The 24191-nt window shown below is 42.1% G+C and overlaps 1 long non-coding RNA gene across 1 annotated transcript; it reads right to left on the bottom strand.

The window, feature by feature from the left end:
• Window positions 1–10449: 10449 nt before the first annotated feature.
• LOC133255541 (uncharacterized) lies at window positions 10450–22655 on the bottom strand. The gene is made up of 3 exons (XR_009738966.1): window positions 22197–22655; window positions 12251–12333; window positions 10450–10805 (listed from the first exon to the last, which is right to left on the bottom strand). It is a non-coding gene; the product is annotated as an uncharacterized LOC133255541 (long non-coding RNA).
• Window positions 22656–24191: the final 1536 nt, after the last annotated feature.

Raw genomic sequence — 24191 nt, 5'->3', positions numbered from 1 at the left:
GTCCAATAGTTTCTCTCTGGTTTTTTAAAGGTTTTCCCTTATCTTTAGCTTTTAGAAGCTTGATGATGAGGTCTTGGTGGGAATTTCTTTAGGTTTATCCTATCTGAAATTTGTTTAGTTTCTTGAATACGTGCATTTTTGTCTCTTGCCAAATTTTGGAAAATTTTCAACCGTTATTTCTTTGAATGCTTTTTTCCCCCATTTTTTTCTCCTCTCATTCCAGAACTTCAGTGATATAAACATTAGAATTTTTGTTAATGTCCCATAGGTTCTTGAGGCTCTGTTGATTTTTTTTTCCAGTTTATTTTAAGTTTCATTGTGCTGTCTTCAGGTTCACTAATTCCTTCCTCTTTCCGCTTCACTGTGCTATTGAGCCCATCAGTTGAGGTTTTCATTTTGGTTATTGTATTTTTCAGCTCTGGAATTTCCTTTTGGTTCTTTATTCTTCTTCTTCTTTTTGTCTGTTTTTGGATAAGACTTTTTTTCCATTTGTTTCAAGTGTGATGGTAAATCTTGTTGAAGTAACTTTATGATAGCTGTTTTAAAACGTTCATCAGATAATTCTAATAACATATGTGTCATCTCAGTATTAGCATTCTTTTACTTCCCTTTCTTATTCAAGTTGAGATTTTCCTGGTTCTTGTTATGAAATGATTTTTTTTAACTGTATCTGGACATGTTGGGTATTAAGCTGTGAAACTATGGGTCTTATTGAAACCTCCTGTTTCAGCAGGCCTCCTCCAGCATCACACTGGCAGGGGAAGGCACTGGTTCCCAGTTCCAGTCTCCATTGATAACCCCCAAAAGGGGAGAGGGCCCTTCCCAGTGAGCTGGGTGGGGGTGAAAATCTGAGCTCCCCACTGGAACTTTGCTGACAGGGGTGAGGGTAGGGTTAGTTTTCCCCATGGTGTTGAGCGGGAGCTGGGTGGTTTTCGTGAAAAATGTTCTGGCTTGCTAGGCTGACTTAGCTAGAGAGAACAAGACTTTAGCCAGAGAGAATAGGCTTTTCTCACTGCATTTTTTGCCTGCATCTGTTGGGGTTTCTGGGTTTCAGGCTTCCTCAGCGCCTAGTCCAGGATATAGGAGGCAAAGGAAAACCATGAGGACCCACTGCCACGTTTCTCAGGTTGCAAGGTCTCTAGAGGTCTGCCTTCTCTCAGCCTTTCAGGGTTCTTATGCTTGTTTATATACAATACATGTACAGGGATCTGGCTATTCCTGGAGGAAGGAACAGGAAGAAATGCACCCACTCCAGCTTCCAGCCATACTCTTTTAACTTTTGGTGTGCTCTCAGGGTCCAAATATTTTGAAATAACTTAGCTCCAGAAAGTTCTATAAACAAGGTAAAATATGAGGATTCCTGTTCAACTGGTTCCATCAACTAGTCACACGTTTGAGTAGTCATTTGTAACTGGGGATATTAATGTAGGAGCAAACTCACATTGACTAACTTACCTTGGTCTAACTTGCTTTTTCACACTGCATTCAGCCAGATACTATTGGTCAAATTTATTTCCTTTCCAAAATCATATATAACTTTTTAGGCTAAGTTCCTAGCTTCTAATCTCCTGACTGAATATAAACTTTTTTCTTCATTGCTGAATTAATTTCAGAGAAGTTTGTTTTGGATGTAGAAGTGAAACTACTTCCTCTAATCTCAAAGCACATTTCAAATAAGGGCTCCATTTGTAGAGTTTACCTGTGGGGTGTGGTTGCTAAGTAAATTTCAGGGTGTTACAAGTTCCTTTTCAAGAGATTATAAATTTTGCTGTCAGTGATGTGAGAGTCCTAAAGTAGGGCAGCGCCAGGTGGGGGACCTAGAATATATACCTGATTGGAGCCTCCAGAGTGGTGGTTTTGGCAAAGGGAATTAGGGAAGACCCCAGGTGATGAGGGAGCTGAGGGATGACAAGCAAAGGAAAATAAGTGCACGCTACAGGGAGTGAGAGAGTGCAGTGGTGCGGCTGAAGCTCCAAAGGCTGAGAGAGGAAATCACCAAAGGCACATATCTCAGAAAGTTAGTCAGTATGACTGACTTCGCCTATCAGGGTGGAGAAAGCCACATATTTTGTCCTGTCTTATGATACTCCTGGAGAAGGCAATGGCACCCCACTCCAGTACTCTTGCCTGGAAAATCCCATGGACAGAGGAGCCTGGTAGGCTGCAGTCCACGAGGTCGCTAAGAATCAGACATGACTGAGAGACTTCACTTTCCCTTTTTGCTTTCATGCATTGGAGAAGGAAATGGCAACCCACTCCAGTGTTCTTGCCTGGAGAATCCCAGGGACAGGGGAGCCTGGTGGGCTGCCATCTATGGGGTCGCACAGAGTCGGACACGACTGAAGCGACTTAGCAGCAGTAGCAGCAGTATGATACGCCTATGAACTATCGCAGGAATTGCAAACTCAGATGTCTACAGGGACCAAGAAGGGGACATGGCTACAAAAAATACTTCCTTTTCTTCTTAGCTCGACTACAATAAAATCAACAACTTTAGTATGATTATTATTAGCAAAACCTTTCAATGGCTTCCCATCTTACCCAGTAAATGACAATAGTCTACAGGACCCATACCATCTCTACTTTATGTACTTCATTCAGTTCAGTTCAGTCACTCAGTCGTGTCTGACTCTTTGCGACCCCATGGACTGCAAGCACGCCTGTCTTCCCTGTCCATCACCAACTCCCGGAGGTTATGCAAATTCGTGTCCGTCAAGTTGGGGATGCCATCCAACCATCTCATCCTCTGTCATTCCCTTCTCCTCCTGCATTCAATCTCTCCAAGCATCAGGGTCTTTTCCAGTGAGTCAGTTCTTTGCATCAGGTGGCCAAAGTATTGGAGTTTCAGCTTCAGCATCAGTCTTTCCAATGAATATTCAGGACTGATTCCTTTAGGATTGACTAGTTGGATCTCCTTGAAGTCCAAGGGACTCTCAAGAGCCTTCTCCAACACCACAGTTCAAAAGCATCAATTCCTCGGTGCTCAGGTTTCTTTATAGTCCAACACTCACATCGATACATGACTACTGGAAAAACCATAGCTTCAACTATATGGATCTTTGTTGCCAAAGTAATGTCTCTGCTTTTTAATATGCTGTCTAGATTGGTCATAGCTTTTCTTCCAAGGAGTAAATGTCTTTTAATTTCATGGCTGCAGTCACCATCTGCAGTGACTTTGGAGCCCCCAAAATAAAGTCTGTCACTGTTTCCATTCTTTCCCCATCTATTTGCCATGAAGTGATGGGACCAGATTCCATGATCTTAGTTTTCTGAATGTTGAGCTTTAAGCCAACTTTTTCACTCTCCTCTTTTACTTTCATCCAGAGGGTTTTTAGTTCCTCTTCACTTTCTGCCATAAGGGTGGTGTCATCTGCATATCTGAGGTTATTGGTATTTCTCCCAGCAATCTTGATTCCAGCTTGTGCTTCATTTAGCCTGGCATGTCACATGATGTACTCTGCATATAAGTTAAATAAGCAGGGTGATAATATACACTCTTGACATACTCCTTTCCCAATTTGGAACCAGTCTGTTGTTCCATGTCCAGTTCTAACTGTTGCTTCTTGACCTGCATACAGATTTCTCAGGAGACAGGTCAGGTGGTCTGGTATTCCCATCTCTTGAAGAATTTTCCAGTTTGCTGTGATCCACACAGTCAAAGGCTTTGGCATAGTCAATAAAGCAGAAATAGATGTTTTTCTGGAAATCTCTTGCTTTTTCAATGATCCAATGGATGTTGGCAATTTGATCTCTGGTTCCTCTGCCTTTTCTAAATCCAGCTTGAACATCTGGAAGTTCACAGTTCATGTACTGTTGAAGCCTGGCTTGGAGAATTTTGAGCATTACTTTACTAGCTTGTGAGATGAGTGCAATTGTGTGGTAGTTTGAGCGTTCTTTGGCATTGCCTTTCTTTGGGATTGGAATGAAAACTGACCTTTTCCAGTCCTGTGGCCACTGATGAGTTTTCCAAATGTGCTGGCATATTGAGTGCAGCACTTTCACAGCATCATCTTTTAGGATTTGAAATAGCTCAACTGGAATTCTGTCTCCTCTACTAGCTTTGTTCATAGTGATGCTTCCTAAGGTTCACTTGACTTCACATTCCAGGATGTCTGGCTCTAGGTGAGAGATTACACCATCGTGATTATCTGGGTCACGAAGACCTTTTTTTGTACAGTTCTTCTGTGTATTCTTACCACCTCTTATTAATATCTTCTGCTTTTGTTAAGTCTACACCATTTCTGTCCTTTATTGAGCCCGTCTTTGCATGAAAAGTTCCCTTGGTATCTCTAATTTTCTTGAGAAGATCTCTAGTCTTTCCCATCCTATTGTTTTCCTCCATTTCTTTGCATTGATCACTAAGGAAGGCTTTCTTATCTCTCCTTGCTAGTCTTTGGAACTCTGCATTCAAATGGATATATCTTTCCTTTATGTACTTAGTCCGCACCAAACCACATTAGATTTTTTTTATATACGTAGTTTCAATTTAATTTCATTAATTCATTTTATTTTTGGCGTGCTGGTCTTTGCTGCCATGCAGGCTTTCTCTGTTTGCAGGACGGTGGGGGCCACTCTCTCGCTGCAGTGTTGCGGCTCCTCACTGAGGCAGCTCCTCTTGTTGCAGAGCGTGGGCTCTACGGCTCGCAGCCTCAATAGTTGGGGCACGCAGGCTTAGCTGCTCTGCGGCATGTGGAATCTCCCTGCCTGAGCGACCAGACCCATGTGTCCTGTATTGGCAGGTGGACTCTACCACTGAGCCACTAAGGGACCCAAACCACATGAGCTTTTGTTGAAGACACTGGGCAACCTCCCTTGTTAAGAATCTTCCGCTGGGATGTTTCCTGTGCCTAGAATGTTCTTCCCTGGGATATAGCCCTTCAGGTGAGTGTTGTTCAGTCACTAAATGGTGTCTGACTCTTGGCAACCCCATGGACTGCAGCACGCCAGTTCTCCCTGTCCAGGGGATCTTCCCAACGCAGGGATCAAATCTGAGTCTCCTGCATTGCAGGTAGAGTCTTTACCATCTGAGCCACCAGGGAAACCCCATATAAATGCTAGATAATATTAGTAACAAAATATTATTCAGGTGAGTGGCCTAAAACAAAGCATAACTGCAAGCCTAATCTAGCCTGGGGCAAACCAGTTTGTCTGAGATCCTGAGATTCTTTTTCTCTCCGGAAACCTATGTATTTAGTGTGGTTTTTTTGCCTACCCAGGCCCTTTGAGACTTGACCCCAGATTTTACATATGCCCCATCCTGAGGCTGTGAAGCCATGTGGAGACCATTACAGGAGGCCATAACTCACGGCCTTGATAGTGCTCTTCACCCACACATCCTCTGCAGAGGGGTGGGCTGTAAGGGTTGACCCTTCCACAACAAGGCTCAGCCTTGGTGAGAGAGTGTATTGGCACAGCTCCATGGACTGTGGGACGGTCATTCATAATATACTTGGGGTGCTCACTTGGGGTACTTCTGCCTGGTCTCCTACCGCTCCACCAAACAAGCAGACTGGGAGCCAGAGAGGCTTCTGCCATCTCTGTGTGGGTGGCCCAGCCAGTCCCTCAGCTGCTCCAGGCAGCCTCTGACCGGGCCTTACAGTGAGACTTCCAGGGAGGCAGGAATGCAGGCATGTCTTGTTCTCTGTAGCCTGAGAAGGAGGGAAAACTGCCCAACTGCTCTGGACATTAATCCCTGTTTGTTTCTCATCTTTCCTTTCTACCAAAGGTAGAAAAGGGAGGGGAAAAGCCACTATTGGCTCTGGAATGTACCAGCGTCATTTGCGGTAGCTGCAAAAAAGCAAGTCAGTAGAAAGTCAGTTTGGGCAAAGAAAGGGGATGGTGGCCTTGGGAGACCTCTGGTCCTTTGGCTGAGGTGCTGGAGGGCATTGACCAGCAGGAGTGTGGGGCTCTTTGAAGGCCACGTGAGGAGGGATGTCCTTTGGGCTCCTGGTGAGGCATGTCACCGCAGGACAGACAACAAATGGGAGACCAATGTGGTACCCAAGATGGCTGGTTTTAGGGTGCCTGTGGGATGCCTCCTGCAGGCTCCTTAAACAATTTGGAGTAAATTGGAAGGGGCAGGGTTTCTGCAAGTCAGGTGTGAACGAATGCAGAGACAAACTGCTTTGTTGTTAGTATTACACCTTTACCCTTTAAAATAAAAACAAGTTAAAAATTTTCCCTCTTATTCTAATAATAGTACATGCTTTAAAAAATTCAGAAAATTTAGAAAAGTATGAAGAAGAATATAAAAGTCATTTGAACTCCCACTAAGTAGTGATAGCCACTGCTAACTTTTGAATAATTGCTTTGTGGATTTTTAAATATCCAGGAAGCCAGAGGATATTTTATATATATATATATATATATATATGTATGTATACATATATTATTATATATACATACATATACATGTACATATACAATACATATATATGATACACACACATATATGTATACATATATACACACATATCTAATGATAAAGAGAGAATCTTAGTCTATTACCTTCCTTTTGGGGCCAGATGTTGGGTGGCACCAAAGCTTCCCAGGAATCAATCAGGAGAATGGCTAAAGAGCTATTGAGATAGGAGTCCAAGTGATCAGCACCATTCTCCTTAAAACTTCAATAAAGTCAGCAAAAACTCAACAGAGGCTTAGTGTGAGTGGATTTATTGTGGAAGGACTAAGATTCACATCTGAGTTTTATGAGGTGAAACATGGCAGGGGCACAGTGGTGCAGAAGTGCAGAGGCGATTGGAAACACGAGGTAAACTTCAGGGGAGGGTGTTGAACACTCAGAGACCTTGAAGTTCATGTTAATCTAATACAAGTTTCTAATACTGGGTCCTCAGAGGCATTGGGGTTGAACTGTCTGGCTCATTTTTTTTCTATCTCTCTCTCCATGTGTATGTATGTATCAATACACATATGTGTTAATGTATTTTGCATCCCCATGGACTATACAGTCCATGGACTTCTCCAGGCCAGAGTACTGGAGTGGGTCGCTGTTCCCTTCTCCAGGTGATCTTCCCAACCCAGGGATCGAACCCAGGTCTCCCGCATTGTGGATGGATTCTGTACCAGCTGAGCCATCAGGGAAGTCCAAGAATACTGGAGTAGATAGCCTATCCTTTCTCCAGCAGATCTTCCCAACCCAGGAATGGAACCGGGGTCTCCTGCATTGCAGGTGGATTCTTTACCAGCTGAGCTACCAGGGGAGCTCATTAGCACACACATACATGTATAAATATGCATATATATATATAAATGTAAAATAAGTTATTATACATGCTGCATTGTCTGATATCCTTTCTAATTTTTATTTAATTTTATTTTTAAGATTTTTACTGAAATATAGATAATTTACTATGTTATGTTAGTTTCAAGTATATAGCAAAGTGATTCAGTTATACATATATACTCTTTTTTTACATTCCCTTCCATTATAGGTTACTACAAGGTATTGAGTATAGTTCCTGTGCTATACAGTAGATCCATGTTGATTATTTTATATATAGTAGTGTGTATATTTTAACCCCAATCTCTTAATTTATTCCTCTAGGCCCTTTCCTCTTTGGTAACCATAAATTTGTTTTTTATGTCTGTGATCTATTTCTGTTTTGTATATAAGTTCGTCTGTATCGTTGTTTTCGATTCCACATATAAACATGATATTCTTTTTATAAAAAAGAAATTATTGTACAAATTGTTGTGTAATGGGATTTTCTGTAACTTGTCATTGTTCAGTCGCTCAGTCGTGTCTGACTCTTTGCAACCCCATGGACTTCAGCACCCCAGGCTTCCCTGTCCCTCGCCATCTCCTGGAACTTGCTCAAACTCATGTGAGTCAGTGATGCCATCGAACCATCTCACCTTCTGTTGTTCCCTTCTCCTCCTGCCTTCAATCTTTCCCAGCATCAGGGTCTTTTCTAGTGAGTCAACTCTTTGTATCAGGTAGCCAAAGTATTGGAGCTTCAGCTTACATAGCTTTCTGTGTCAGTAAAAGCATATTCATGTTGTGATCTTTTTAATAGCAGCAGGATATTCTGTTATATGGATCATCATATATTTAATTCATCCATGATTCAACATTTAGATGATTTAAGTTTTCACTATTATAAACAATGCCACAATAAATGTTTTGGATATAAATTGATTTGTATTTTTCTAATAGTTTTCTAGGATTAATTCCTACAAGTAGAATTGCTGGGTCTATTTTTGCAGGTTTTGTGGTACAAATTACCAAAGTGTACTTCACAAAAATGGTAGCAATTATTCTCTCACTGATCCTACTTGAAGCTCATTTTCCTATTAAGCTCACTGTAACTAAATATGATGAGGCTTATACTTTTTGGCCATCTGTTTAGCTGAGAAACTGTGGAACTTTTTAAAAAATTATTTTACTTATCTCTTTATAGCAAGGATGTATTTCCTCCTTTTTTAACTGAATGACTATATCTCATACTTTAAAATATATTCTAGTTTTTAATTTTGACATTGTTTTATTGCACCCTTTGGCAATATAGAAGTTTTCTTTTTTCATTCTTAAGTATCCTTAAATGTAATCCTATGCTTCATGGTTCTGCCTTTGTGTCATGCTGAAAGACCTTTATTTACCTACGGGTGGAAAATGATCCACCTATTCCACACTTTTTCTACTATTTACATAGTTTAAAATTTTACTTAAATTTTTAAGCACACCTGTTGTTTTTTTTTCATGGAAAGTTAAGGCAATGATTTAACTTTTTTCCCCCCCAATTAGATAGCCAGTTGTCCCAACACCATTATTCCCTCTGTTCTGAAATGTTTGCTTTATGAAAATCTTTGACCCCAAACTGGTACAAACTGAGAAATGTAAGAAGCACATGTGGAACCAACTTGTCCCTGGCTGATGCTTACCCTTATGATATTAAACTTTTACATTCCAGAGCTGCACTAAACACTAACCCCACTATAATGCCTACTTGTTTGCTGCTTGAGTTCTACCCTAGGAAGCTTGTGTGATTTTGAACATTCTATGCAGTCATTCTCTTCCCAAAGCAACCAGAAGGACTTGCCCAATTTTTCTTCTGAAAATCAAACACTTTTGCAATAAACCATCTGAAAATGAAAACTTACAAGAGAGACCTACGTGGTGTGTCTGCTCTAGGTTTGGGGGAAAAAAGTAATTAATTTTGTCTCTCTTCCAGGCCTTAGAGAAATTTCTTCTTTTGTACCAACTTGCAGAATACTTGTAGACAACTTGTAGACAATAAGCTGGCAGCATGTTTAAATGACACTGTTTCTGCTCTTGGCAGCCAGCAGTTAAGACTTGCTGCTAAGCGCCTTGAATCTGGTTTTAGGCTGAGAGCTACAATGGAATCTCCATTAGCTTGGGCCTGTGGATCTGACATGTGAGGAAAAGTCCTCTATGCTTGAATTTCAAGACTCTTATTCTTAGTCATGTCAACCACAAGGCTCCAGGGAAGAGGAGAGCCTTCCATCTGAACACTGTTTACAAACTTCTTTATTCTGTCACACTCTAAAATTATTTACCAAGAAAGTAGGTACTCATCAAATCTTTTTAGAAAATGTGAACTCATGATTACACCCTACTTTATATTACAGTTATTTTTGTATTTCACTTCCTTACTAAATTATATACTTCTTAGGGGGCACAGCCTTTGTCTTGTATGTATTTGTCTCCTCCTGGGGCACCTACTACAGAGCTGGGGATACAGAAAGGTGGTGTCCTTTAAAAAAATTTTTTTTTTACTGTAGTATAGTTGCTTTATGATGTTGTGTTAGTTTCTGCTGTGCCACCAAGTGAATCAGCCATGTGTGTACATATATCCCCTCCTTTCTGGACTTCCTTCCCATTTAGGTCACCACAGAGTACTGAGTAGGCTTCCTGGAGCCATCTAGTAGGTTCCCATTAGTAATCTATTTTACACATAGTGTTAATAGTTTATATTTGTCAATCCCAATCTTCTAATTCATCCTGTCCCTGTCCCCCCTTGCTATCATACACTTGTTCTCTGTGTCTCTGTTTCTGCTTTGTAAATAAGATCTTCTGAGGCAGTGTCCTTAATACAGGCTTTAGCTTCAGACAGGACAGACATAGCAGACTGTCTCCATCATCAGTTAGATGTATGACCGTAGATAAGTTGCTTAAGCTCTTGGAGCCCTAGTTACTTATCTGCCAAACGAGGATCGTATTCTTTCTCTTCCCCCTTGCCTTCTCTTCCCTCTTTCCTCCTTTCACTTACTGAATGCACTTACTGAGCACTTCATGTCAGACACCAAGGGGATACAAGACAAGATAATAATGTAGGAATGGTCTTTGTTCTCCTGGAACTGTTTTAAGATTCAGAAGGATGACAAGAATGAGTATGGTGAGGAAATAAAATGTGAGATAGCTAGATAAGAGGTGGGTAGGACTGGAAAGGTGTTATTCACTAAATGAGTTCTAATTGAGAGAGGCTACAGGAATGTGATTGCCTTTATTTGATTTGCTTTTGGCTGCATTGAATCTTTATTGCTGTGCATGGGCTTTCTTTAACAGCGGTGAGCAGGGTCTGCTCTTCATTGCAGGGCACAGTCTTCTCACTACAGTGGCATCTCTTGTTCGGCATGTGGGCTCGAGGCACTCATGGACTCAGTAGTTGTGGCTCTCGTGCTCAGGAGTTGTGGCGCACAGGCTCAGCTGTTCCATGGCGTGTGGGATCTTCCTGGACCAGGGATGGGGCCCATGCTCCCTGCAGTGCTAGGTGGATTCTTATCCACTGTACCATGAGAGAAGGCCATGATTCCTTTGAAAATGTCTGGTTGATTACCAATGGAAGAGAAAGAGAAAAAGAAAGAATGAGACAGGAGAGGACTGAAAAGGAAACAGGAGATGTGGATGCAAATGAAAAGAGAGAGTAGAAAACAGGGGAGATGAAAAACAGGCTGGCGGGTTTAAGCTGGTGAGTTAGCTGAGCTGTATGTAGACTTATCATCAGGATATAAAAGTGTCACTAAACTGTAGCTGGAAATGTGGTTAGTAAACCTCCCAGTCCAGTACTCTCAACTCACTCATTGCTGGATCCTGTGAACTGTCGTCCCTGTCCTTCTGGCTTAGAATTTCTGATAGAATATAAAGGGACAGGAAAACCAAGAATAACGCAGAGATTAGGGGCTTGCATGACCAGAGTAATAATGACATCACTCATAGAAACAGAAAAGTGAGCCATAGAAATTAGGTCTCGAGTTTGGTTTAAAACCTAAGTTTCAGGTTTGAGTAGCTTGTCCAGGTGGAGTTAGAGGTTGGAATGTGATTTGGGGCAAAGGTCCCTTTAGAAACATGCATCTGAAAAATGCACTTTGCAGTCATGAAATCGGATAGTTCCTGAGGGAAGGAACAAAGACAAAGGTAAACCAAAGAGCAAATACTGAATTGGAGGGTTATCACTTGGGGGGTTACTAGGTTCTTTCAGGTCACAGGAGGAGGAAGGGCTACAATCAATGGAAACTGGAGTTGCTCATGAAATAAGAGCCAAAGGAGTATCATCATATCAGTGAATCCAAGAGAAGAAATTTCAAGAAAAGGATGGCAAGTGACCACTTGTGAAAAACGATAGTGTGGACGGAGTAAAGATGCTAAGGACAAGGGGAAGAGCCACTGGATATGAGGGTAAGAAGATCAGTGGTGATTTTTAGGAACCACTTGAGGGAGGTGGAAGAGATAGTGAGGGATAAATGAACAATCAAGAGTGAATGCACTGACTGGAGAGTCCTCCACGTGGGCATCGCCCGAGGGCTCATTAGAAACGCAGATTTGCTGGCCCTCACTGACTCAAAGTGTGCCTTCGAATGCAGATGCACTCTGGGTGATTTTCCTGCAAGCGGTGTTGGGGCAGCTGTAGGGTCTTTGTTCAGCATGACTGGCAGGGAAAGAACGTTGACAGTAGTCTTGTGGTGACAGCACAGTGTCAGGAAGGGTCTCAGAACAGGGGAGATGGGTGCCAGTTTCAGCCCGAAAGGAAGAGGGGAAGATGGTTCAAAGGAGAAAAGAGAGACTTCCCTGGTGGGCCCGTGGTTAAGCATCTGTGAGTCTGCCTTCCAGTGCAGGGGACGCAGGCTCGGTCCTTGATTGGGGAACTAAGAGCCCATGGAACCAGGGGTCAGAAGAGAGAAGCTCTTCCTCTGTAGGAAGGAAAAAGATGCCAGGGGTGGAGAGAGAGGGATGGTCCCAGAAAGTGGAGAAATGATAGTGGTTTTCTCATACCATGCATGGCCTTGAGGACAAGGGCTGGCCTCCATCATCTATTTGTGGACATCTGAGACACTGCTGCACCTTAGTAATGACTCCTGAAAGGAAAACAGGTAAGCAGGTTGAATCTCAGGAAAAGCAGAATTATTCACCAGTGCTGTGATCTCTAGGTCACTGCAAAGAGACTGGTACCCAACATTTTTGTTCCTTAGTCTTTTTAAAAAATGTGTTTCTTGTTAAATGGCTGTGTTACATCTTAAGGAATATTTAAAAATAATCTCTCTCCCACATGTGGTTTCCTGAAAATGGAGGGTCAAACTAAAATTAAATTTTCCTGCAGTTAATATGGATTTAGTATTCAAGCTTTGGGTTTGGGTCAGTAGTTATTTGCAAGTTTGTCTAACAAGTAAAACAAAAAGTGAATGAAAAGGGATACAGGCTGGCTATAAAAGAACTCCGAAGATTTATTTTCATGGAAAAATTAAAATTCTGTTTCTTTTGGTATTCCCAGATACTGCTGCTTAATGTTTGATTCCCAAAAGAAAACTACAAAAACCTTCCATTGTGTAAATGGTTACATCCTTTGAAAAAAATGTGCTCCAGAGAAGAAACAAGTCATAAGAATTTGTAAGGAGACACAGTCTTTCTTCCTTTGACCTTCTTTCCCTTATGTTCTGAAAATCAGTAGCAATTTTTGAACCAGAGCTTTTTAAAAAAGATCTTTGCAAGTTTCTTGCGCTTTCCCATTGGCCCATGCTTTGACAGGGGGAGGCTGAAGTGTGGAGGAGAGTTTGATTATGAGAACTGTGTGGGGAGTGGTGGGCAGGACAGGCTGATAAAGATGAAGGACAGTACCGAGAAAAGAAGGTTTGTACCCAGAGAGGATTTCTCCTATTTCACAGATTTTCTTTGGGTCACCCTAAAATGTTTCCCCTCAATTCATCTGCATTTAATATTCGTGTTATGTGAGTGGCCTGCTAGTTATTTGCAAACTTGTCTTTAAAATAATTCTAATTGTTTACCCATGGTTTTCGTTTTTACTAACATGAAAGTTCAATATCCCATTACCCAACTTGGAGTTAAGATTGGGAATATGCTCCCCCTCCCTAGTTTTTCTTTCTTCTTAACTGATTGTGAAATAAAGCAGAGATGTAATGTACTCTGTACACTAGGCGGGGTTTGAGAGTTTTTAATCCAGTGTAAACATAGCAAGTTAATTGAAATATATCCAGAATTTTAAATCATTTATCAAACAAACATGCTATATCTGACTCAGAGTCACAGTGGTCCCAGCTATTTTCATTTTATAACAAAACTAGTTTCATGCAATTTCACAGTAGAGATTATTTTTTAGTATTTTTTAAATTTTTAAAAATGTTATTGAAATATAGTTGATTTACAATGTTGTGTGAATTTCTGCTGTACAGCAATGATTCAGTTAGACATACACATGTTCTTTTCCATTGGAGTTTATCACAGGATACTGAATATAGTTCCCTGTCTATGCAGTAGGATCTTGTTGTTATCCCGACTTCACTCTTTTCTTTCTTTTTCCACAGTGGAAATTATTACATAAATTGAAATTAAGAAATCTGAACTTGTTCTCACCTACTTGGCCTCAGTTTAAAATCTTGTAATATAGGCAGTGCGTGTGTGCTCAGTTGCTTCAGTCATGTCCGACTCTTTGTGACCCCAAGGACTGTAGCCTGCCAGGCTCCTCCGTCCTTGGGATTCTCCCGGCAAGAATGCTGGAGTGGGTTTGCCATGCCCTCCTCCAGGGGATCTTCCTGACCCAGGGATCGAACCTAAGTTTCCTGCATCTCCTGCATTGCAGGCAGATTCTTTACCGCTGAGCCACTGGGGAAGCCCAGTTTAGCAGAGAGTTGCAGAAACAAAATTCCAGCTAACGCATGTACGGATATGCGATAGTTGTGATGGGAGTGCCCTCTCTTCTCCTGGCTGTGAGGATGGGGGCCTGTCGTCGCTTCACCGAAGCGTCTGTCAGTGCTGTCTATCACCGCACATCTCTTCCTCAGTTTCAGTGATTGTACAGGCGTCTCACCCAAGTGGAAAATTCCTGTGCCTGACATGTGCCAGCAGGTAGGTGGGGTTTCAGAGACCTGCAACTGCTTGTATTAAAATTCTGCTGAGAGAGAAACCCACGCATTGCACACCCCAGAATATTTTTTTCTTTTGCTTCAAGAAAAGGACTAGTTGAAAGTTCGAACGTGTGTGAACTAGGGTAGCAGGGTTTTAACGAAGATCTGGTATTGCCAGTCACTGTGCAAGAGGACAGCCCAGCAGCACCTTCTCCCCTCGGCTGGAGGCAACTAAGTAAACACCCTCATCTCTGGAGTCCAGAGTCAGGGCCACCGGGCCTCATTAGTGGACTGACTTTACTGGGGTCTGGTGAGCAGACCCTCTCACCTCCAGAGCCATCAAGCCTCCGAATCACTGCTTGGAGGGAGGCTGGCAGCACTGGAGTTCTCTCTTATGGATTCTTGTCAAAGTTTGCAAACTCAGATTCTGCAAGGGACAGACAAGTGATGTAAGAGAGCAAGGCAGGCAGATGGAGAGCTGGAGAACCAGAAAGCTTTTTGTCCTATGCAAGGCCTCAGCATGGTTCAGAGAGGCCACCCCTCTCAGCTCGTCTCGTTGTTGTACAGGGAGGGGGCTCCGTGTTGCCAGATCTTTGGATGTGTCAAGAGAAGCCAGATAGTTTTGTAAAATATATTCATCATAAACTATTGGCAACAAATTCAGAAGATATTTTGAGCAGTTTAGTAAGTGTTCAAAAACTTTTTACCTCTTTCAATTCTTTGCTCAAATATTACCTTCTCAATAAGGATTTCCCTGACCGCCCTATTGTAAATGACATCCCCTACCCAACTCTGGCACTTCCTTATTCCCTTTCTCTGCTTTATCTTCCTCCATGGCACTTGGTACTATCCAATAAGGGCATAAACTTTTATCTGACTGCTCTCCTTCTGATGTCCACAATCAGGAACAGTGTTTGGCTCACAGAAGGTTCTCAAGATTATTACTGAGTAAATGCAGATCTGATACACAGAGACAGGACTAGGGTAAGGTGAGTGAGGCACCCAGAGTGTGAAATTGAAGACACTGAGCTTCAATGACCACAGAAGTGAGAACCTCCTTAAATTTTTTTCTGTTAGATGCCATACTCTCCTTACCCTAGTCACTTTCACGGTGATGCAGTTGCTACAGTGGTCTCTGATATAATTCTGAAGGCAGAGTGAGAAAGAGGGAAAGGGATTAGAGTGTTTAAAAATGAACATGCTACTGTTATTTTAAACAATATGACTCCAATGAATCTCTAATAAGTGCATCAACAGCACACGTGATATTGACCAAGAATGGTGCAGTGATCTGCTGTTAGGATGCAGATCGTCTGGGGATTAGGAACTTGAGTTTATGCCTTCATCTGCATTCTTACATAGAGAAATGTAAAAACATGATGAGCTCATAGGAAAATTTTCCATCAACAAGGAGAGACAGGATTGGTTTCAGTTCCAAGCATAGGATGAACAGAGTTAAGAGTTCTTATTTACTGAAAACCACCAAAATGTGGAACAAATTGAAAAAAGAATCAACTTCTGTGGAAGAGGCATTACAATCCATTTTCAAATTGTAGTCAGAAGAAATTTGAGAGAATTCTTTGAGAGAATTCCCTAGAGGTCCAGTGGTTAGCACTCAGTGCTTTCACTGCTAGAGACCAGGTTCAATCCCTAATCAGGGCACTAAGATCCTACAAGCCATGTATTACAACAACAACAAAAAATTGAATGAAAGGAATTAAATATGAGAAAATTTCCAGGTATTGTAACAAGGGCCAGACAGCATTTTTAATATATAGTTTTCCTGGCTGAGAGGCATGTCATTCTACACTTATACTCTAACTTTATGTCCAGCTGACAATGAACCATAGTATGTAGGCATTATGTAATGGTGAATATTATAGGCTGTTAAATAAGAAATGCGGGCTGAGATTCTGAAATAGAACATCTATCAGGTACCAAAAAGGATGATGAGACAGATCAAAATGGAAGTTGTTGAAATTTAATGAGAAACTATTGATTGCTCAAGCAGAGTTGCAGTGGGAGGGACCTACCAAGGGATCCCTCCAAGAATCCACAGTGATCCCTATGGGAGAATCAGCTTTAAGCATCTCCCATGCCAGATAACACAAAGCCCTTTAGAATGACACCAGTCAAGGAAGAACTTTCTACTCCTTTCCCTCTTCCCTCTAACCCCAAGGACCTACGAGCATTACTCAGCAGGGTGGTAGTAAGAAAAGGCCCACCACCTCTCTTGCTGGAACTCTGCCCTTGCTGGGAGAGGGAAAAGATCTAACACTAAATCAAAGAAAGAGTTCTTTGCATTGCATGGAATGGGGCATTCTCATTATTGCGTGGAGACTGTTCTGTGACGTAAAGTGACCTGAGATGGCCTGTTTCCCAAGAGTGAGCAGTAAAGTCATGGAACATGCTGGATTTCATTCAGGGGAAGGGAAACTGAACAAATTTTAAAGGGACGGTTGGAGTCAAAGCTCGAGTTTCCTTTTGATGACCTCTCATGAATGCGCTTGTTCACTGCACGATACTGAGATTACAGCAGGCCCTGCAGTAGCTCTATGGCCGTTCTCTGCCATTATTGTTGAATTACCTAAAAAACATGCTCTTGGGAAGAATAACTAAGAATAGCTTAAAAAGAGTGAAAAGAAGATGATCAGGTATAGTCTTTAGGTGCACTTGTATGGCTGTGCAGTAACTGGGAATCACGTTTCTTAGTTCAGGATACTGTAACAGAATACAATCCACAAAGTGTATTAAGCAACAGGCATTTATTTCTCACAGTTCTGGAGACTGGGAAATCCAAAATCAAGACATCTGGTGTCTGGTGCGGGATTCCTTCTGGTTTGCAGAATACCATCTACTAGTCATATCCTCATACAGCAGAGAGACCAGAGGGGAAGCAAATTCACTCACGTCGTGAACTTCCAGATGTTCAAGCTGGTTTTAGAAAAGGCAGAGAAACCAGACGTCAAATCGCCAACATCCACTGGAAAATCGAAAAAGCAAGAGAGTTCCAGAAAAACATCTATTTCTGCTTTATTGACTATGCCAAAGCCTTTGACTGTGTGGATCACAATAAACTGTGAAAAATTCTGAAAGAGATGGGAATACCAGACCACCTGACCTGCCTCTTGAGAAACCTGTATGCAGGTCAGGAAGCAACAGTTAGAACTGGACATGGAACAACAGACTAGTTCCAAATAGGAAAAGGAGTACGTCAAGGCTGTATATTGTCACCCTGCTTATTTAACTTCTATACAGAGTACATCATGAGAAATGCTGGGCTGGAGGAAGCACAAGCTGGAATCAAGATTGCTGGAAGAAATATTAATAACCTCAGATATGCAGATGACATCACTCTTATGGCAGAAAGTGAAGAAGAACTAAAGAGCCTCTTGATGAAAGTGAAAGAGGAGAGTGAAAAAGTTGGCTTAAAGCTCAACATTCAGAAAACTAAGATCATGGCATCCGGTCCCATCACTTCATGGGAAATAGATGGGGAAACAGTGGAAACAGTGTCAGACTTTATTTTTGGGGGCTCCAAAATCACTGCAGATGGTGATTGCAGCCATGAAATTAAAAGACGCTTACTCCTTGGAAGGAAAGTTATGACCAACCTAGATAGCATATTCAAAAGCAGAGACATTACTTTGCCAACAAAGGTCTGTCTAGTCAAAGCTATGGTTTTTCCAGTAATCATGTATGGACGTGAGAGTTGGACTATAAAGAAAGCTGAGCACCGAAGAATTGATGCTTTTGAACTGTGATGTTGGAGAAGACTCTTGAGAGTCCCTTGGACTGCAAGGAGATCCAACCAGTCCATCCTAAAGGACATTAGTCCTGGGTGTTCATTGGAAGGACTGATGTTGAAGCTGACACTCCAACAGTTTTGAGTTTTGGCCACCTGATGCAAAGAGCTGACTCATTGGAAAAGACCCTGATGCTGGGAAAGATTGGGGGCAGGAGGAGAAGGGGACGACAGAGGATGAGATGGTTGGATGGCATTACCGACTCAATGGACATGGGTTTGGGTGGACTCTGGGAGTTGGTGATGGACAGGGAGGCCTGGCGTGCTGCAGTTCATGGGGTCGCAAAGAGTTGGACACAACTGAGCTGAATTCCTCTTAAAAACTCTCTAGTCCCATCTATGATTCCACCCTCATGACCTCATTGCCTCCGGAAGTCCTCATCTCCAAATACCATTAAACTGGGGATTAGGGTTTCAACACATGAGTTTTGGGGGCACATAAACATTCAGTCTCGGAGAAGGCAATGGCAAGCCATTCCAGTACTCTTGCCTAGAAAATCCCATGGACGGAGGAGCCTGGTAGGTTGCAGTCCATGGGGTCGTGAAGAGTCGGACACGACTGAACGATTTCACTTTAACTTTTCACTTTCAAACACTGGAGAATGAAATGGCAACCCACTCCAGTGTTCTTGCCTGGACAATCCCAGGGACAGGGAAGCCTGTTGGGCTGCCATCTATGGGGTCACACAGAGTCGGACACGACTGAAGCGACTTAGCAAACATTCAGTCTATTGTAATAAATGAAGGAGCTCAGAGTAGAGGTCTTGGAGGGAAGAATGAAGCCAGCTAGACATGGGAGCTTGGTGGTGGGGTCCTCTCCTTAAGAATTCACTCCTCACCAGTTACAAAAGATGAGAGTCTCCCTTGTAAAATAGAATCCATCACTCTTGGTTCATACCTTTCAATTCAGGTGTTGTAAAGTGAGATTTTGAAGCACAATTAACAAAGTCTAGAAAGTAAGATAATAAGTAATATATTGCTGGGTAAAATAAGGAAGTGGAAGGAATAGAATTTTGGAAGACAGAGTCAGATCCGCCTCTTAGGGCTCTGTGCTTCTTAGTTTCCTCATCGGTAAAAAGTATGGACATTAATACTGTTTTTAGGATTGTTGGGTGGATTAAATGAGAACATATATGTAAATAAATTGTCTTATACTATGTTGGTTCACAGCCAGCATCCAACAAATAAGAAATATTATTATTAAATGCTAGAAGACTCACCATCTACATTGGGAAAAAATTATTTCTATCACTTATATATTACTTACCTCTGTTGTCATCATCATTATGCAATGGCAGGCTTATGAACATTCTTGCAAAAAGCTTATATTGGAACAAATGTGTTTACTTCATGTAATTTGCTTTCCTTACATGAGTAATACAAAATACCTGTATAATAGTCAAGGAAAGCCCCCCAAATGTACTCTCCTAGAAAATTAGCTCTTTTCAATTTTATTTCACACACTAAAAAAAATATTTGAAGTGTTTCAGTAATAACTTTAGCAGTCCTTAAGAAGATTGAAGTGAAGTGAAGTGAAAGCCATTCAGTTGTGTCCAACTCTCTGTGACCCCAAGGACTGTACAGTCCATGGAATTCTCCAGGCCAGAATACTGGAATGGATAGCCTATCCCTTCCCCAGCAGATCTTCCCAACCCAGGGATCGAACCCAGATCTCCCACATTGCAGGTGGATTCTTTACCAGCTGAGCTACCAGGGAAGCCCTTTAAGAAGATTAGGAGAGCTGTTCTAAAATGATTGATTTTTATGTCTTTAAAAGGGAAACGCCTAGTTTATTTTTGGAGAGTGGAAACCTACCCTAATGCAGCTAATGTAATAACTTCTAATGCAAACAGTCTTGTGACTTTGTTTTGTCTCATGCCATCTCAGTAAATATTTGTGAGCCCTGGCAAACTAAATTGTGCTGATTTCCCAGAGTCCCAGGAGATAATGGGAGACTTTTTTTTTTTTTTTTAATGAATGTCTACAGTTTTCAGGAGTTTCAATAAAATATAACATAAGTTGTGGGTAATATAAAACAGCTATCCTCAACCCATGTACCAGTAGGTTAGCAGCATTGCATGGTATCAGCCAATAAGAACGGACGTTCAGATTCTGGCCCCCTCTTAACCAGGGTAATGTTATGATCTTGATAGAGGTTACATAAATTGTTATAGGTAGATATGTGAGGACTGACATTAGGCTGTTCGTGTACGTACCCCATGAATACATAAGTCCCTTATTATCAATAAGCCATCCCTTTGTGAACCTGCATTGTTCTGGGAACTGTTCTCCTGTAAAGCTCAGGTTCTGGGTCCCTCAGTGAAGAACTAGTGCCTTTGTGAGCCCAGAGTGGGGAATCCTTTGAGACTGCAAGAGCAGGACATACAGTTTTTGCAGTTTTACTTTCTATTACCCAATTTGTATTTTGATTTTAGTGGTAGTTACATGTGTATCTGCACATTTGTCAAAACTCACTGAATTTCTAAAGATATGTGCTTTGTTATATTTATAAGGACCTCCCAGGAGGCTCAGTGGTAAAGAATCTGTGTGCCGATGCAGGAGATGCAGGTTTGGTCCCTGGGTCAGGAAAATCCCCTGGAGAAGGGAATGGCAACCCACTCCAGCATTCTTGCCTGGGAAATTCCATGCATAAAGGAGCCTGGCTGGCTACAGTCCATGGGGTTGCAGAGAGTCGGACAAGGCTTTGTGACTAACAACAATACCTTAATAACATTGATTAAAAGTAATTATACTGCAATTAGATTATTGAAAAGTAATAATTGACATAAAAAAACCCTTCAGTGGCTCCCATTGGACTATGAGATTAAATTCACACTGCTGAAGATATTTAAAGCTCTCTGTTACATGGTTGAAGATCCCCTGGAGGAGGGGGTGGCAACCCACTCCAGTATTCTTGCCTGGAGAATCCTATGGACAGAGGAGCCTGGCAAGCTAGGGGTCACACAGAGTCAGACATGACTGAAGTGACTGTATGTTATATATGCATGTATGTTGTATGGTTGCAAGCTACCTTCAGCAAAGGTTTTTAATCTATTTGGTGTCATGGCCACTTTTGATGGTCTGGTGAAAACTATGGGCTCCTTCTCAGAATTATGTTTTAAAACGTGTAAATAAAACATGTAAGAGTATAAAGGAAACCAATTAGATGGAATTTATATCAAAATATGTATCAGATTTTTTGTATAGTAGGATATGTACTTCTTTATTAACTCATTAAATGACTAGAGCTGGCTTAAGTCTCATAACTAATGTAATGTCAAAGTATTGAACATAGACAGTAGTTTAAGACTGATATGCGAAATCTGCAACAACTATTGATATGTGGAATCATCTGTGAGTTTTATTGGTAACAAAATCACACATACTGCTCATACAATTGTGATTTGTTTTTCATTCAAATACAAAAGGGAAAGAAATGCTAAATTTCAGCTAGAAGTTAGTGAAAATACATGTGCATTTTTCCCCCCATCAAATTCCACCTTTTCCATACACCACTCCCCAGACTCTCTCTCTGCCTTAATTCCAGGTGACGATCCCCTGCCTGTCCCCTTGTTCCCCAACAAGCTCTCAGACACTCTCTGCTTTAGTAAACAGGGCCCTTCCCCTCCTAAAACCTATAGGGACAGCAGCTGACAAGAGTATGTGAATGCGAAGTCAGACAGTGGAGAAGGATGAGGGATATACAGTCCAGGTCCTTCCTCAGGGCATTCGAATACAGCATTTGGTTTTGGGGGAAAAAAACACAATAATGTACCAGCCAAGGGAAGATTAGTGCAGAGCTGGCCAGTGTGCAACCACTGCTTAATCAGGCGGAATGAACTGCCTGTTCTCCTCTGCCTGCGCTCCCACCGCATCTCCAGGGAGCTTCACTTGCGTAGAAAGTCCTTCCCTGCTAATCTCTATCAATCAAAATACAGCTAGTTCAGAGGCTGGCATTTCCTGCTTCCCCTAGCTGGCATCATCTGACCTCTTTCTCTCCTCCCAGAACACTTGGTTCAAATTTTTTTTTTTTTTTCAAACAGAGGTCCCATCTGACCTTGTATTGTGGTGATTGATGTCCATGTCCATCTTCCGTCGTCCATCCTGAGCTTGAGGGCAGCATGCCCCGCTGTGTCTGCATCTCTCTTAGTACCTGTGCTCTGGTGCACACAAGGCCATGGGGACACAGTGGGTCAGACTGACTGTGCTGGGCCGGCCTCTGCCTCCCCGCCTCTCTGCCTCACGTCTTTGTGTCTTTTACTGATGGATTCTAATGCTTCCACTGCTAGAAACAAAGCCCTGAAAAACTTCTCTTTCATGGAAGGGCTTACCATAGAGCCACAAAACTCCCAGCCAGAAAAGTAACTGATGTCCTTTAAAGCCTTCCTCCAGAAATTCACTCATTCATTCATGTCCTCTCTCATTCTCCTTAAAGGCCAGGTGAGAGCTTACTGTCTGAAATACATCAGGTGGGGACTGGCAGGATATACATATGTGACGCATGTTTGTGAAACTGTTTCTTAGTAGCCTAGAGACAAGGAGATTAATGCCTCTTCACGAAAGGCACACATTCCTCCTCAAATGAGGTGGAGCTGTCAAAGCAGCATCCTATTATTTATATTTTATTTTTAAATTGAAGAATTGAAGTGAAATGAAAATCACTCAGTCATGTCTGATTCTTTGTGTGTGTGTGTGAGTGTGTGAAGTCGCTCAGTTGTGTCCAACTCTTTGCGACCTCGTGGACTGTAGCCCGCCAGGCTCCTCTCTCCATGGGATTCTCCAGGCCAGAATACTGGGGTGGGTAGCCTTTCCCTTCTCCAGGGGATCTTCCCAACCCAGGGATTGAACCCAGGCCTCCCACATTGCAGGTGGATTCTTTACCAGCTGAGCCACAAGGGAAGACCAAGAATACTGGAGTGGGTAGCCTATCCCTTCTCCAGCAGATCTTCCTGACCCAGGGATCAAACCAGGGTCTCCTGCATTGCAGGTGGACTCTTTACCAACTGAGCAATCAGAGAAGCCTCTTTAAATTGAAGTATAGTTATTTTACAATGTCATATTAATTTCAAGTGTACAGTAAAGTGGTTCAGTTATATGTATATATATTCTTTTTCAGATTATTTTCCATTATAGGTTATTACAAGATAACGAATATAGTTCCTTGTGCTATGCAGTAGGTCCTCCTTGTTTACCTATATTATGTATAAATACATCCTTTAAATACATGTAAATATGTTAGGGCTTCCCTGGGGGCTCAGACAGTAAAGAGTCTGCCTGCAGTACAGGGAATCCAGGATCAATCCCTGGGTCAGGAAGATCTCCCAGAGAAATGAATGGCTACTCACTCTAGTATTCTTGCCTGGAAAATTCCAAGAACAGAGAAGCCTGGGGCTACAGTCCATGGGGTCCCAAAGAGTTGGACACAACTGAATGATTTTGAACTGTGGTGTTGGAGAAGACTCTTGAGAGTCCTTTGGACTGCAAGGACATCCAACCAGCCCATTCTGAAGGAGATCAGCCCTGGGATTTCTTTGGAAGGAATGATGCTAAAGTTGAAACTCCAATACTTTGGCCACCTCATGCGAAGAGTTGACTCATTGGAAAAGACTCTGATGCTGGGAGGGGTTGGGGGCAGGAGGAGAAGGGGACGGCAGAGGATGAGATGGCTGGATGGCATCACTGACTCGAAGGACGTGAGTCTGAGTGAACTCCGGGAGTTGGTGATGGACAGGGAGGCCTGGTGTGCTGCGATTCATGGGGTCTCGAAGAGCTGGACACGACTGAGCGACTGAACTGAACTGAACTGAATTGAATGACTAACGTACAAACACAAGCACGTTAACCCCAAACTCCTAATTTGTCTTTCTCCTCACCCTGCTATCCTCTTTGGAAACCATAAGGTTGTTTTCTGTGTCTGTGAATCTATTTCTGTTTTGTAAATAAGTTCATTTGGATCGTTTTTTAGATTCCACCAGTAAGTGGTATCGTATATTTGTCTTTCTCTGTGTGCCTTCCCTTAATGTGATTTCATTCTTTCACATGGCTGAGTAAT

Source organism: Bos javanicus, chromosome 10 (genome assembly GCF_032452875.1).
Source record: "Bos javanicus breed banteng chromosome 10, ARS-OSU_banteng_1.0, whole genome shotgun sequence".
Taxonomy (NCBI): domain Eukaryota; kingdom Metazoa; phylum Chordata; class Mammalia; order Artiodactyla; family Bovidae; genus Bos; species Bos javanicus.
Note: the sequence above shows the minus strand (reverse complement) of the source record. Positions and strands in the feature narration are given on the sequence as shown.